Below are 12911 nucleotides of genomic sequence, written 5' to 3'. Positions count from 1 at the left end.
TAAAACATACCGCCTCTGTTTTTTCCCACTTCGAACACTGGACCTGTGGGATTCGAACCACAAGAGCTCCCGCCTGGAATTGAACCCGTATCACCCTCGTCCAGGCGCGCACCCAGAAATTTTTGTTGGGATCGATCAAAGCTTTGGGAGGTCGAATAGTACAAGCCAATATGTCTATGTAGTAGCTATTGTATCTGAAAAAAAAACGATAAATATTGTAAAATACTTCCACCTATATTTTCAGAAATAAATGTTAGAACTAGATTGTTTTTATAAGAGTACAGATGAAGTGTAAGATCAAATTTTCATACTACATTAATCATTTCCCTGTTAAGCAAGTATATTTTCATTGAGAAAGTGTACAAATGTACGTTGAGTTAGTAATTTTTGAGGGGTTCGGTGAACCCTTCGTTGGTGCGCCATATCCACCCCAAAGGCCTACCGTATGTTGAAAGTCACCACTCATTCCGGGGAAGGTCTTCTGAAATCACTACTATAACGATGATATGAAATATGCTAATGTGTAGCTAGGATTACCGGGTTAGACTTCTTTCATAGCACAGAGTTTATTTCCCAGAATCATTATACGATTGTTCCAGTTTTCTTCAATTATCGACAACTCACGGCGATGAAAGCATATGTAGGGACCACACATCATCTAACTGGAAACTTCCAGTTTTGGGACCATAATAAAAGGAAATTTCGTTTGGCAAAATAATTTCTAGGTTTCAATACGAATATTTGAGCTTAAAAGTCTGGCAACCTTGCTGAGAGAACACCCTCTTCATTTACCTGTTGTCGCTGCGAGACAGGACGGTGCGTGAGAGAGATCTCCTGGAGGGGTAAGGAGATGTTCTTGTTAAGTGGGTGGGGCACGATGCTTGGAGAGGGGAGGAACCCTCCCTCAGGAGAGGTGATTCTTCTTCCACCAATTTGATTGTCATAAAAAAAAACATTTGGTTGAGATTGTTCAGTGTGTGAAGGACACCGCTCCCAGAAGGACGTGCTGTATACAACATCCAACCAGGAGTTCGTGTGAGTATTTTCCAAAAATTCAAGATATTGTTCTTCTTTCCTTTAACCTTCGATTGACACAAGTATTGTGTTTGCTCCAGATACTTTTTTTTTTCTTTTACAAGGACAGCAACGTGTAAATAATAAAGATACACTTATGTAACTGTAAGAGTACATATGGTGAAATGGCTACCGTTCTAGTTTCTACCTGCAGAATATTGGAGTTCGATTCCTGGTAGGAGCTGAAGTAAATCGGATCCAACTTTAAACTGTAAACACAAATATTGTTACGTTGTTCGAACCTCACATATCATGTAACATCAGTCCTAAAAGAAGTTAAATAAAATAAAAACGTAAACAAAACACATTACTTTTAGGGCTTCCCGCCGAACGAGACGAGACGAGAAATAAGGTTTCCTTCTCCCGTCTCGTCTCGATTCTCAAAAACACTGTCTCGTTTTGGAAAATTCCTGATTTCATCTTGTCAAGGGCGCAGATTTCTCTGTAAGTTTGGGGGGGGCTTCAGATGCAGACGACATATATATGAGGATTTTAAGACAAATTTGCATTCAAATTATGCTAAATATTGTATATTCACAAATACCATGAGATGGCATACACGAGCTTTGGGGAGGCCCGGGCCCCCTGTCCCCCAGAGGATCGGCGCCCTTGCATCTTGTATACTTTTGTTTAAAATTTTTGATCTCATTTTTTCCTTCATGTTATCTACAAGTTAATAGAATCCTTTCGCGTCACACGAAGGATGTAATATAAAAACATTAAAACTATATTTAATATTGGAGTACTATGGAATCTCTCTCTCTTAACCGCCCATTTGCCAAGAAAATTCATTTTCGTTTTTAACTGTGCTCGCTGCTCCGTAATGGTAATCATACATACATCATACAGTATTGTAGACTCAATAAATATGTTTTCAATTTTGTGGTTTTCTTCAATCACATACAACGTAAGTAAATGTGTGATTTTGTGATAATCTAGTGTGCTTTTTGCAATATTTAGTAGCTATTTTGTTTAATTAAGTATCAACGAAGCAACATATCTGGGAAACTTCTGATTTTGATACGGTATGTTAAATTTATTGAATTATAATACTCTAAAAAAGGAGTAAAAGTGGATCTAAATAGGTAGGGGGACGCATGAAGTAACGCCGTCCCTCCGTGCCTATCTTTGCCCATTGTAATTTCTTTAAAAAGTGGGGGAACGCCACAGATATTCTTTGAAAGCTGGGGACGGCGTCAGCCCGCTTTACGCCTGTTCTAAACTTTTTTTTAACCATTATAGAAATATATACAATCCAGAAGCTATGAAATGGAATTTTTCGTTTTAATCGACTTTTTCCTTATCCGACCAGAACCCGGTCCCGTGTTATGCGGGGGTCCACACAGGCTCATTGGTAGAGCGTTCACCTCTAGTGCGTGGGTCCTTGATTCGATCCCAGTTCGCGCCTAAAATATTCTTTGTGGTAGACAAACATCGCGCGCGTGGGTTTTCTCGGGATTCTCCAGTTTTCTCTACTTTCTTCAATCTACCATTTCATTAATTTCACATCGTCACCATCTCCTTTAGTTTACACAGCATAAGTGTCGGACGTAAAGCAAACTCAAACGAAACTGTGTTGGTCGGGTAACATGAAGTCTACTGTATCTTGCGTAATGAGTTGGGTGTCTTTAAACGTTGGTAAGCTTGTTCCCTATATTTATAAAATTACTTTATCAATTCATATTTTTCTATACTTTGAATCATGTTACATTAAAACAGTGTTTGAAACTTAAGACTTTGGTGAAGTGTGAGACTAGTTTGAGACTAGTGTTACTCTCGACATTAGTTAAATTTCATGTCTCTCCTCGAAAAGGAGACGAGATTTGTCTTGTCCCTCGTCCCGCTTTGAAATAAAAACTCAGCAACACTAACTGCACGCAGGGGGTACGGTATATCAGTGGTAGTACGCTTCCTCCTCTGCATGGGGTCGCTGGTTCGATCCCCTGCAAAGTAAGTTTGTGGTGGACAAGATCGTGTCTGTGGGTTTTCTTGGAGTACTCCCGTTTCCTTCTACATTTCATTCTACCAATTCTTCCGTCATCATTCACTTGCCTTGATCATCCGTCTCCCTTAGGATAAAGGGCATAATCGTGGGACGTTAAATTGAAAGATTTTCAAAGATTAACCGCACAATATCTCAGGCTCCTACTCTACTCGAGCCCAGCCTCGTTATTCTCAATGAGGCTCGAGCTTGCTCGTTCTTGCACACTCGTCCTTCTTGGGCATGGGCTTATTATAAGCTCACTCTTGCTCGCTAGCCACATTCGGGCTCGTGCTCCGCTGTGCTTCGATTCTGGCTCGTTTTTCGTTATTTGGCTTTCATTCAAATGGACTAGCATTCTATTGTTAAGCTTTAGTTCGATTGAGCTTAAGAGCCCGTTAGTGGAGATCTCTCGCTGTTAGTGTTGACCATGAGAAGAGACGAGATGAGAAAAGAGGTTATTCTCCTCTTCTCTCGATTCTCGAAGATTTCTCAATCGCCTCATACCACTTTTTGTCACAATACAAAATTTATGCCTCTAATTTGTTACTTAATTTCATCTAGGAGCTATCAGAATGCAGAGGTTTAGGACTTAGGATTTAGATTTCTAAGGCCATTTAGCCCGTCACGTTTGAGGGATGACGTCCCTCGGCGAGCACATTATCCGGGGAAAGGAAAGGAAGAAAGGATTGGGGAAGGAAGGAAGTCGCCTGGGACCTATAAGTTAGGTACCACCTCGGCATTTGCCTGGTGTGAATGAGGAAAACCTTAGTCAGGTTGGCCTGGCCTGAAAAAGCGTTTTACACTTTTTCGAACGAGTGGCCCCACACCAGGTATCGAACGCGGGCACGCAAGTCACGAGAGGTTTATGAAGGGGATATAAAAACACTTAAACTAATAATAAGTAATCACGTGCATATCTTTAAAAGTTGCTAAATACTCTTCGCTGTGTTTGTATATACAATCATTTTAATTTTTTTTAGACTCATATACTATGAATCACGTAACAGTGAAAGACTGTTTAAGATGTACACTGAGGAAAAAAAATTGTAGGTGGCGTACTTAAAAAGATAGGTTACATGCGTAATTCCTGTAGTTTTTGGACTTAACGTACAGCAGACGTATAACTGAAAACGCATGTTTTATAATACTTTCTGTATAAGTGTTCCATCTATACGTACTTTCCGTATGAAACAATGTAGGCGGTCAGGATCTCACATACAAATGTGGACGTATATAACATATAGCTGACGAAGGTAACATAAGTATATGCATATGATATACGGAAAACTGTTAGATGTCAGACATCCTGCAACGGCATGATGTAAAATTTAAGGGCAGTGCCTATGTAGCATACGGATAACATATGCTCCGTACTGATTTCTATAGTAAGAAAGAGGATACCGTATATTTGTATATACAATATACCGCTGTCCGGAGAACGGATTTTTCTCTGTGTAGGACATGAGTGAGCTTCGTGAAATTTCTCGTCTCGAATTTTAAAAACCGTACTTCTAATCACTAAATTTGTCATGTTTTTCAGACGAGACGAAAAATCTCGTCTCATGGGTAGGACTACTTTTGATTGGCAGTCGACGATTATGCTATGTACCGTACGCTAATTGAGATTATTCCCGGTTGTTGAATGAGGCGGATAACAAAAAGCAAATGAATAACTATGGATGAATTGATGGAATAAGAAACTCAGCGGTGGATCTAGAAGGTAAAATCGGGGGGGGGGGGGAAGCTAGACCCCAGACTTTGGTAGGGTTTATGCAAATCATTTTTTAAAAAATGAAATGAAATCTTTCAGTTTTACGTCCCACGGTTATGCCGGATAAGTTAAAAGGACACGGTGATGATGAGAAATGAATGAACTGGTGGAATGAATAAAGAGTGACGAAACGGGATAACCCCGAGAAAAACTCACGCACACGGCGTTTTATCCACAACAAGTCAATTTGACGCGAGCTGGGATTGAACTAGGAACCCCACGCACCAGAGGTGAACGCTCTACCACTGAGCTACCGCGGCCCGCAAATCATTTTAATTTCAAATCTATTTACGCACTTCTTTAACAGGAACTAGGAAAAATGAATAATTTCTTTCACCAGTTACTTTTAAGCGTGAATTACGAATTAGCAATTAATAAATTGTAGGCATTTACTGGTACAGTAGCTTATCAGATTAGTCACAAGGCATTGTGCTTTATATCAGAAAAAATTGTAATTAATATTCAAGTTAGAACAAAATAAATGTTGAATTAAAATATACATCTCACCACTATTAATGTTATTCTAGAAGTGTCCCGAGAATCTATACTAGTAGAAGAATATTTTTGTAACTCAAAATGCTCGGGGCACCCAGGTTCCTGGGGTCTCGGGCTAGATCCACCACTTTAGAAACTGACACCGAAAACAAAATATAAACAAACCCAGTAAACCCCATGGATACGATGTTTTCGCTACAGAAAACTTACATAACCGAGATCGAAGCAGGGAGTCTTCTTAGCATAAGTGAGCACTCTGCTTAAAAATAGTTTTATTAGGTAGCAGAAGATGACGTGCGATACCGATTAAGATGGAAACGAATAGTTAGAAATGTCGATCATGTATAAGCGAGATATGTACGAGAAAAAAGAATAGAATTTAATATAAATTGTTCAGATTGCATAACATGCTGAATAAATATTAATCTATGGTGAATAATTACTATTTAAATAACGTTAATCAACAAAGAATAATATTACAAGAATGATAAAACATAAAAACTATGAGACATATTGATAGAAATGTCTAGATTGAATATTTTTTACTTTCCTTTCAGTCGTACGTTCTGTTTGTTCGATCCCTTCTGGAATTTCATATGTGGTACTGAATCTCAAACATGCAAAAATGTGGTAGGAAAAAGGGAATAAAAGGGGCTGAGAAATCATTCAAAAATGTGCTAATAGGGTATTTTTTATTAAGTGCTATAGTATACAATTACACGAATATTCTTTATTCATTACACCAACAAATATTGTTAAAGTCTTGGCTTTAAACATTCGACATAAATTGCAGAATTGTTTTATTTAATCCCAAACTTGTACAACATTCAACATTTTTGTGATAAAATTGTTGTTAAAACCAACTCGATATTTTTAATAAAGAAAACTTTAATTTAGCAATACTGTGGCTTGAAAAACCGTCACACACTTTTGCGTCTTCAGAAACTGGTTATACTTGATTATGCACAATATTTCTCTATTTTCAAATGTTAGTTTCTGTTACTTGGAGCTCAGGAGATCCTTGTGGATGTGGAGAAACTTCGCTCAAAATCAACGGGAACCACTGGTACACATCTTGTAAGCGCATGGACAAGAAGTTCAGTTGACATTGCAAAGGTTTTTATGTCTGAATTGTTTCGCAAATTCAGGTCAAATTTATCCCTAGCAAATCCGTCAAGATTTCGTCCAAATTTATGGAATGTTATGTGTAAACTAGATTGAAAATAAAAGATATTGTTCTGTCCAATTTTTTTTTAAAAAAAGAGAGAAAGGGGACAATAAAGGTGCTGAAGGCTAAAAGAAGTAACAAAAAGGGAAATTTTATGAATCTAGCAAAAAAGGTACAACATTCACGAAAAAGGTGCAACAAAGTCCGTTCATTTCAGTTCGTTTTATGCCCGGAAATACATATTTTGAACTTTGGTTGTTATAACAACTACACTTTTAGGAAAGGTGCTGCACCTTAAAATCCGCTCTCTAATAATAATAATCTCGTCAAATTTTTATCTCCAGTAAGACTTCTGTATAGTCTTGTGGTGTATTATTATTATTATTATTATTATTATTATTATTATTATTATTATTATTATTATTATTATTATTATTATTATTATTATTATTATTATTATTATTATTATTATTATTATTATTATTATTATTTTACCAGCATTATTTTTGACGAAACCACTGATTTTGCTCAATAGTATATTTATGTTTGCATAACATCTATAAGTAATAGCGGTGACTGTGAACAAAAAACTTCAGATCCAGATTGAAAGTGACTACGTTTGTGACTCTTAATCTCTTGAACCACTTTACCGACCTCGATCAAATTTTTGACGTAGATGCAGTTCTGGACTGGGAGTGTTTTTAGCTATTCACTTTGACGGTAGAACTTAGGGGAGGGGGAATTATAAAAAAAATAAAACTTAACTCTTCAACCAAATGACCAATCTGGATCAAATTTTCAACAATAGATTATGTTTATGCCTGGGATAGATTTTACCATTTCACTTTGACGAAACAACGTAGAGGATGGGGAGGAGAGGGAGATATACAAAAATCAATAAATATAAAAATAAAAGTGACCATGTTCATGAGTTAATAACTCTTGAATCACCCGATCGATCTCACTCAAATTTTCAACATAGACGAAGTTCGAATCTGGGAAGTTTTTTTTATTATTTCATTTTGATGGTAGAACTTAGGGGACGGGGGAGGAGGTTAAATATATGAAAATGAATAAAACTTAATAACTCTTGAACCATCGACCGATCTCGATCAAACTTTCAACATAGATAAGGTTCGGACCTGGGATGTTTTCATCATTTTACTTTGACGGCACAATGTAGGGGAGGGAAAGGAGGAAAAGTGACTGTCCTTGTGACCGAACAGATCTTAATCAAATTATCAACATAGATGAGGTTCGGACCCGGGGTGGTTTTTATCATATCCCTTTCACGGTAGAACTTAAAAATAGGAGGAGGGGAGGGGAGAGAGATATAAAAATAAATAAAACTTAATAACTCTTGAACTAGCTGACCGATCTCGATCAAAATTTCAACATAGATAACGTTCGGGCCTGGAAAGTTTTATATATATATATATATATATATATATATATATATATATATATATATATATATATATATATATATATATATATATATATATATATATATATATATATTTACTTTGACAGTAGAACCTAGGAGAGAGGGAGGGGAAGGGGAGATTAATATATAAAAATAAATAGAACTTAACTCTTGAAACACCCAACCGATCTTGATCAAATTTTCAACATACATGACATTCGGGCCTGGGATAATTTTTATCATGCCGTGCCCCTTAACATGGGGAGGGAAAAAAGATATACTGTACAGTATAAAAATCACCGAAAATGACCAATATCAAAGAGCACTTTAGTAATAGTAAAAACAGGATATATTACTATTTTTCCTTAATTTAACCCAGCGAAATCGGGGTGCGTCTTAGATTCGAGGACGTCTTTGCTAGCCACAAATATTTTTTTTTTTATTTTGTATCATATTCAATTATTCAGACAACAATAGTGTCCCGTGCTTGCGCAGGACGTGCGGGTCTGCTAATTTAATTTAACGTCTCTTTGTTAGAACATTATAATATTTGTAATTATGAATGCAGTTTATTTCTGTCAGTAGATTGTCGCCCCGTTTCTTGTTTTTTACATCCTAGATTGGGACCATTGGTCTAGACATAGTATATAAAAGTGATACCAAGAAGCCAAGTTCATGGTTTTTAGGGAGAAAACAGCCAGGAAACATCTTCGATTAATACGTAGTTAGCGACCAAAGCAGATCAGGCAAGACGAGTATCTATACAGGCAGCTGTGGCAGACGGTATTTTGTTGGTTGCTTACAATTTATTTGGCTGTACGCCCCTGTCAGTAGTGAAGCTGTGTAGGTAAAGATTAGTGGAATCTAAACCACTTTAGAGCGATCGATGCTTTCCAACCGGGAATCAAACTCGAAACATCGTATACCTGATACACTCTCTCTATCCATTACACAGTACTGTCTTGTTGGCGACAATGAGAGCAAACCGAACAGCAGCGCAGTTGATTGGAAAGAAATTTATACAGCATGCGCAAATGCCATCGAACTGCCTAGCTCATGGTTATGTGACCAGTAGGGATAGGAATTTTTGGCGGAAAATATGCATTGAAATTGGTGGATGGAAAGATGAGGAAAACATTTTTTGGTACTTTGTGGTGGACAAACACCATGTGCGTGGGTTTCCTCGGTTCTCCCGTTTCTTCCCATTTTCTTCATTCCACCATTTCATTCATTTCTCATAATCAGCGTCTCCTTTAGGCTAACCAGTATAACCGTGGGACGTAAAACTCAAACATTTCATTTCATTTTTACATTTTTTGGTGAAAATTTGGTGAATCTAAGTTAATAATTACACTAAGTTAATAATAGCCCATTGCAAATCAATTTTCTAAACGTCATAGTGTTTTTCTATATGTCTAGATATTTGATCACTTAAAAGAAAATGTCTTTAATTGGAAGTCGAGAAATGTAAGTGAATATCACAGTTTGACCTTCGATTTGTTGACATATCAAGGCATGGATTGACAACATTCACCATCTCTCAATGTTGGAAAATGCGGGACTTTCTTGGTTTGGTAGGAGTACTTTATAGTGCGCGAAGGACCAATCAATGTCTCCACTCACACTAAGGGAGCATATATATATACTTTCTTTTCACGACAAAATCCACGTCCGTCATATTAGTTGGATCTCAAACTTTCGCGGTTTCTCGCCAAACTACTTTGAAGTCTATATTTTGCTGATCTCTGCTAACTATCTTTTGCGTCTTAAGGAATGTTCAATTATTTCTGCTTGGAAATGTACTGAACCTCCAACTTAGTTATGCAGGTGACAAGTATTTTGTAACATGAACTTCATGTAGTTTCTTAAAATGAAATAGTATCTGCCGCAACAATAAGTTTCTGAATGTTCACACTATCTGCCTCTGACGGATCAAGTTTTTTTCAAGGAAGTCCTTTATTTTCTGTACTACCCCACTTATCTAGTTGCTCCACCTTGTGATAACTGGATCTGGAGGAATCGCCAGTCTCGTTGTCTCCTTACACATTATTTGAATATGGTAAGGACACTTAAGAGTCTTCATCCCGGCGAAATTAAAATACCGCTAATTTTACAGTAATTACCGGTATGTGATATCTTCAAATAGATAAAAGATAATTGAAATATGGAACAAGAGCGCACTAGACAATATTATTTTGCGTCAGGTACCGTTATCACAAGTCACCTAGCGGCTTTCCGTTTTTAGCTGTTTAGAAACGCGAAAATAAAAGCCGATTTTCAAAATGGCTCGAAATCGAAAGCAGATAAGTGAGTCGTGATGACGGTTTCTCATGTAAAATAATATTGTCTAGGGCGCTCTTGTTCCACATTTCGATTATCTTTTACCTATTTGAAGATATCACATAATTACTGTAAAACTAACGGTATTTTAATTTCGCCGGGATGAAGACTCTTAAGTAAAAAGTTTTTGCTCCCCATCGCTACATTTGCTACGAATTCCATTTTTTTTTTGTAACATTAATTCAACTTCTTTTATTTTACGATAGATAATTTGTGTTTTTGTCCTTTTAGTTGGGAGCAGCAAAGTTTCATAAAATTCTTTGCAATCTAACAGAGTCCGGAAAACTGTTTTCATTTCTCCACTTCATGCCTTCCTGAGCTTACATTTCTATGTTTTTCGTGACATATTTTAAACAAAATTACGTGCATTATTGTAGATAATGTAAAGATGCAATAAATCATTGTTAATACTGGCGGGGATCGAGAAAGAACTTAGACCTACATTGGTACAATATGTACGGATAACGCTTGAAAACTCAAAATTTGGTAAGAACTGTTGATCAGGTGAAGAAGGTTATTTTTGGTGAAGTTGGTTGGACATAAATTTCGAGTTTGGAACTCCTAATTTGATAACATAGTTTCAGCAACCCACCCCCTTACAACCCCCAAATTCAAAATTTTATAACTCGGTGAAGCACCAAAAATTCGATCCAGTGTGATAAGCACAGACAAATTTTTCCTTATATTTGGAAAGTTGCTGGTTGGTATGATTTTCTGCCATAATTATTTTGCAATAAAATAATTCATATAATAACTCTTTGTTTTAGTTTAACGTCCCACGATAATGCTGCAAGGCTAAGAGAAACTGTGATTATGGTAATGAACAAAACGGTGCAACGAAGAAAGTGGGAGAAAACTTGAGAATCGCGAGAATACCCACGCATCATGTGTTTGTCCACCACCAAGCCCAATTGGCGCGAGATGGGATCGAAAACGCCAGTGGTAATCACGTAACACATTCTCCACAATTGGGAATCGAAAAAGAAGAAAAGAAGAAATAATAAAGTGCTCATCTGTTTCTTCATGCTATTCTTTTCTAAATGATTAATATAATTTTCGTTCTCTAGTAAACCACGTGCGTATACCACAGAAAATGTCTTTGAGTGTCAATAACAGGAAAGCTTTATTTTATAGATTGCCATGAGCATCATATGCGCTGCTCACCTTATTTCTCTGTGGGGCATGAGCAGCATATATGATGCTCATGCTTGATTTCACAAATTACTAACCTATTCAGGTTCTTGAGCATCATATATGATGCTCATTGTCACAAATCACTGTGAGACCATGAGCATCACATATGGTGCTCGACTCCCATTGGTGCATTTTCGGGAGAAACAGAATATCGCGACAAAAATGTGATATAACTATCCATAATCGAGCCAAAGGTAAGAAGAAATTTATGGCCTCCTGGGATCAGTACCCTCAAATCACCTTGGCAGTCAACCTGTTACGAATAAAAGAACTAGTGAACTACTTCTGGTGACTTTTCAATCTATTGTTGATTTTGCACTTTTGAGAAAGGTTTTAGTTTTTATTTATTCTTCGAAGAAACAGGTAAGCACTTTATTATTTCCATTTTTTTTTTCAATCCCAATTGAGGGGAATGTGTTACACGTTACCGCCGAACTGTGCACCTATAATCGTTTCAAGAAGAAATAGCAAAAGGTAAACACAAGAAACGTAATATAACTCTCTATAAATTTGACAAACATTTATGTTGGAATTATGAATTCTGGGGTCTATTAGGCCAAAGAGATGCCCAACATCCAATACATAGGGCAATAAGGACAGTTCGTAAATTGACGTTAGTTGGAAACCCACGAGTAAAAGCTTTACATTTCAGACCAACTGGTATTAACAATACCTCTCCTCTCAATGTAAGAAACACATCGTTTCTTGACATAAACGAAAGACCCTATAGCCACACTCTCCTTACTCTGCGTTTGTTTGATTCGAAATTATAACATTATCATAGGTTGCCCTTTCGGCTGGTCTAATGGCTAACACGTATGCCATTGGTACACAGGTCGCGGGTTCGATTTTCAGTGGGAGAACTTTGAAAAAACTTAGAATGCATTGCAGTGATTCAGATTACGCCTTGGACCACATCTCATATAGGGTCAATGTTGAAAGGGACTCTAATTTTCAATCCAACATCTGTTAAAGGTTGTTAAAAAAAAAAAAGTAATATGATTTTGTTGTCTTATACGACAACCGCTTATATTCGGGAAAATTTATCACTCTTATGTGCTGAGTGGAATTTATCATTCTTGTTCGAGCTCTTACGTAAAATGCATCAGTTTAATTACAGGAGAATCATGCTTAACACTTTTTTCTCAGCCATGTCGACTGTAAAAATGTTAATTCATTCAGCATAACTAACAACGTTAAATCATATAGCGCGTTGAGTGTACAAAGGAATGAACTACACTTTTTGGGTCATTTTTGACATATTTCATGTCTAAGATCTCAATCTGAAACTCTTCTCAGATGTTTAAAAAAGTGTTAATTTTTTTCTTGTTGGGGAGCTTTTGTGAACACAGCATTGAACCTCCGGGTTCCATAAGCCATAGAGTTAGTTAGTTAGTTAGTTATTAAGCGTACCATACAAACTGCATGTCTCTTTTTCTCATAATTACATAATTGCACT

General features: G+C 36.8%; 1 protein-coding gene across 1 annotated transcript in view; it reads left to right on the top strand.

Annotated features, from left to right (window-relative positions):
* The first annotated feature begins 877 nt into the window (after positions 1-877).
* Positions 878-12911, top strand: part of LOC145664076 (uncharacterized) — a 112347-nt gene continuing 100313 nt past the window's right edge. Inside the window, exon 1 of the mRNA XM_081730415.1 lies at positions 878-1035. The gene's annotated coding sequence lies outside the window, so the exon portion shown is untranslated. The remainder of the gene's footprint in view (positions 1036-12911) is intronic.

This window comes from Thermobia domestica, chromosome 11 (assembly GCF_964235325.1).
Source record: "Thermobia domestica chromosome 11, izTheDome1.hap1.1, whole genome shotgun sequence".
NCBI lineage: Eukaryota > Metazoa > Arthropoda > Insecta > Zygentoma > Lepismatidae > Thermobia > Thermobia domestica.
This window is presented reverse-complemented; position numbering and strand designations above follow the sequence as displayed.